The sequence below is a fragment of the Helianthus annuus genome, chromosome 4 (assembly GCF_002127325.2).
Source record: "Helianthus annuus cultivar XRQ/B chromosome 4, HanXRQr2.0-SUNRISE, whole genome shotgun sequence".
NCBI classification, from domain to species: Eukaryota; Viridiplantae; Streptophyta; class Magnoliopsida; order Asterales; family Asteraceae; genus Helianthus; species Helianthus annuus.
The window spans coordinates 205,530,615-205,534,633 of record NC_035436.2 but is presented as its reverse complement, the minus strand read 5'-3'; the positions used below and the strand labels follow the sequence as shown (position 1 = coordinate 205,534,633).

Genomic DNA, 4,019 nt, shown 5'->3' with positions numbered 1-4,019 from the left:
TGCTCGACTGAATCGCCGATCGAGAATGGACTCGCCAGAAGGAAAGAACGGAAATGACGGTCGTGGATTCACGTGAGAGAGACGCCAGTCGTGCCGTGGAATCGCCTGATGGAAAGAACCGAAGAGAATGCGTCGTTTTGATGTTTCTCTGAAGGTGATGATGTTTTAATTTTGAATCGGGTAATTTAGTAATTTTAATAAACAAGGGTAAATATGTAATTTTGGTTTAACCTTGGGTAAATATGCAATTGTGAGTTATTTTTAAGGGGAAATATGCAATTATCCCTTATTTTTATTCTTCAATCTCTGTATTCCAATGGATTCTTCATCATATCCTCACAAACATCCGATACTCCATTCGCCCTCCTAGGCATATGATTCGATCAAGGGTTCCTTTGGTTTGAGCTCAAGTAGTGGCCGCTTCAACTAGGGTTCTATTGCAGAACCGATCTGATTTGAATACCGGACGATCAACGAACCCCATCTGTTTCGTTTTTCAGTAATAATATTTTAGGCAATAGTTTTAGATCTTTTTTCACTAATGTTCTTTAAACATGACTTTAGGCCATGGGGTATGGGGCGAGGGTTTGGGCGTGGGTTGGGGGAAAACGCCCAAGGCACTACCCCGGGTGGGCTTGGGTTGGGGCGTGGCCCTTGGGGCTTGGCTTTTAAGCCGGGCGTGGGGCGGGGGGACATGCTAGCTGGCTTGATCTTATTGGCTTGCTCTTTTTGTATTATTTTTTTGGGAATATGTCACAGAATAGTAACCAAGTTTCAAAAGTGTTCTAATTAGGTCACTCGTATCGTTTTTGTCCCCATTAGATAACTTAACATTCAAATCGAGTCATGTCCTTTTTTCTGTGTGTCAAGAAAAAAATGAAGAATAAGATGTTGGGGTCGGATTATTTTAATATATGAAATTATATTTATTAAAAATAAAAACACTTTAATTACATTAAAAATTAAAAAAAACAAGTTACAATTCACGTCATCACTCAAAGTTAGCATTAAATAAAAGGGAAAAAAGAAACAAAAATTCACATCAACATGGTTACTTATGAAATGGATGAAAAAACCCTTAATTTTAATGAAAAATGAATGCTAAGTGACCTGATTGGAACACTTTTGAAACTTCAGTGACCTAATTGGAACACTTTTAAAACTTGGTTACTATTCTACAAAGTTACCCCTATTTTTTTTTAACAATCTGCCACACCCAACCCAAGCCCAACCCACGCCCCGCCATACCCCAGGGACACGTAACCAGGACGTGTCAACAAATGCCCCAACCCAAGCCCCACCATACCCCATGGTCTTATATGTTCTTTACTTTGACCCGAATCAACGGTGACTTCAGTAAAAAGCATAAAAGATAGACCGATTTCAGGGGCGTTGACCGAATATGAGTTGAAACAGTTTTCGGGTTTGTCTTGTACACCACCAAGGAAGTCACCTGGCAAAAGCCCTGATGATATGCCAATAAATGGTAGTGTTGGAAGCTACTGGAGCCACACGAGCTCAGCACAATTTTCGAGCCCATGTTCATCGTATAAAGGCATACCGAATGCCACCAGCAAGTACAGAGAGGTATATATATAAATTTAAATTCTTTGTGATTAAAAGGTCTCATGTTTGAGAGTGACTAACGGGCCCACTTTATATTTTTTTTTGTGTGAAATCTACAAATTACATAGGAGGCAAGACGGGCTCGTCAGGTAACGGGTTAGAATTGGCTTGGATTGAAATTAGTCATTTTTGTTGAGTTCGAAACGGGTTGGTTCGGGCTGGGTTGCTCTGTAGCCTGCTTGTTTGTCCTTTTCTACCATTTGTCGGATATTTACCCATGGAGTATACCCGTTAATTTATTAAAAAGTCACCCGTTAGTAATTAGATGTTCAGATACATCTCTTACTATTTTATTTTTTTATATTATTATTATTATTACTAAAGGAAATTAGAAGTATAAGAAGTATGGATTTTGGAGGTTATTCATCGGATTCGGGTTCGTTTGCCATCCGTAGACTGTTATTTGATCTTTTTATGCATCTTGTATGAATCTAGGGGAAAGCCAACCACTAAAAGGGGCTATTATGCGGTTACGGGTGGCATTATATATGGCACAAGCATTAGGGCGATCACTGTACCATGATCTGAACGCGTATTTGATCAGGTAACAACATGTCTGCTTGCATAAGCAAATACCTATTGTTCTTCAAGAAATTATTACTTATAAGGAGGGTTGGTGTATCGCAGGAATATAATCCCTTTGCAAATGAATTGCGGAGCCCACGAGCGCCCGGTCAATGTCGTTTGTAAATGAATTTACATTTTTCCCGCTTGCAAATGAATCGTTGACTCATGATTACTAATTTAATCCTCATTGCGGAGCCCACGAGCGCCCGGTCAATGTCGTTTGTCGGGACCCACGAGTATTTAGCTCCGGAGATCATCAAAGGCGAAGGTCATGGCAGCGCGGTTGAGTGGACGTTCGGGATATTTCTTTACGAGCTTTTGTTCGGGAAAACTCCGTTCAAGGGGAACGGTAACCGGGCCACTTTGTTTAACGTTGTCGGGCAACCGTTGAGGTTTCCCATTCGCCTTGGGTTAGTTTTGCGGTGAGGGATTTGATCAGGGGGTTACTTGTGAAAGAGCCGCAGCATCGGCTGGCGTATAAACGAGGGGCAACCGAGATCAAACAGCACCCTTTTTTTCAGAGCGTGATCCGCTGCGCTACTCTGCTGGATGTACCGAAACCGGCACCGGAAATGGTGGGAGTAGATGTGAAACCTTCCGGTAACTACTTAGAGATTGATTTCTTTTAGTGTTGTCAATTTCAAAGGAACTTGAACCTATGTTTTTCTTTTTTCTTATGTTTATGGTGGCTTCTAATTGCCTTGTTTCAATTAATTTATGATTACTATTTAACAAAATCCTAATAATGCCAATATTTTTCTTTTTTATATTTTTTAGCTATATATATAGTTAGTTATATACTTACACCTTTACATTTTTATTTATTAATGTATTATGAATTTACATCGAGATAGTTGGTAAACGGGCAACAAGATGCGCCGCTACCCCTTTTTGAATAGCAAAACTAAGCCTTTTAAAAATTTTTATTTATATTTGTTAATTTCAAAAGCATGAATCGTAACACAACATGAGATAGTTTTTGATTTGTTACACCAGCTCTCATCGTCTGTTGCTTCTTTTTTGATGTAATCGTATTGCCCGGGCATAATTAATAATTCTTCACATTTTGATGTGATCCAGAATGATGGAATTGATTCCTGAATAAGATTGTGAAATCAAGCCTCTTGTTACCGTCGCTTTCTTTGTATTTCTCAATGATTATCATATTTGTCCATACAATACCAGTAATTTAATAACTACACGCTAAAATATTATTATGCTCTTATAATAAGATTGACAGTTATAATCTGAATTAATTAAGGAACCTTTTTAAAGATTGACATAGTCCTCTGCAGCAAGTTCATCCATTATTTTATTTGTAGTTGAAGCTAACATTCAACAAATGCCTTCCAACCCAACCTATATATTTATTTAAACAGGATCAAATCCCACAGTCCCTTTCCCCCCACCTACTCACCCCTACCATCCTACCCACCCTACACCTCCCCACTCAATAGCAGCCATCATCTCTCTCATCATTTTCAATATGGGTGCTACTTTCTACACCCCTCTATTTACTTTTTTCACCCCCCTCCTCTCACATACTTACAGGTGGGGTCTGCGTGGGACCGACAGTTTTCCTCTCACAAGGGAGGGTGTAATCAGGAAGGAGGGGGGGGGGTGTGTATAGAATGGGCCTTCAATATTTCTTGGTTTTTATTTTTTTTCTTTTCACCTGTAGACACAACAATATTTATATAATATTTTTCTTTTTTAATAATACATATATGGTGACTCCTACGTGACCATTGAAGTAGAACATAGAAATTGTACACCACCCGGCAAACAAGAATTGACACTTATCTAAAACATGGACACAAACAATT

General features: G+C 39.1%; 1 long non-coding RNA gene across 1 annotated transcript; it reads left to right on the top strand.

Annotated features, from left to right (window-relative positions):
- Window positions 1-1,198: 1,198 nt before the first annotated feature.
- LOC118491240 lies at window positions 1,199-2,877 on the top strand. The gene is made up of 3 exons (XR_004890926.1): window positions 1,199-1,587; window positions 1,695-2,170; window positions 2,254-2,877. It is a non-coding gene; the product is annotated as an uncharacterized LOC118491240 (long non-coding RNA).
- Window positions 2,878-4,019: the final 1,142 nt, after the last annotated feature.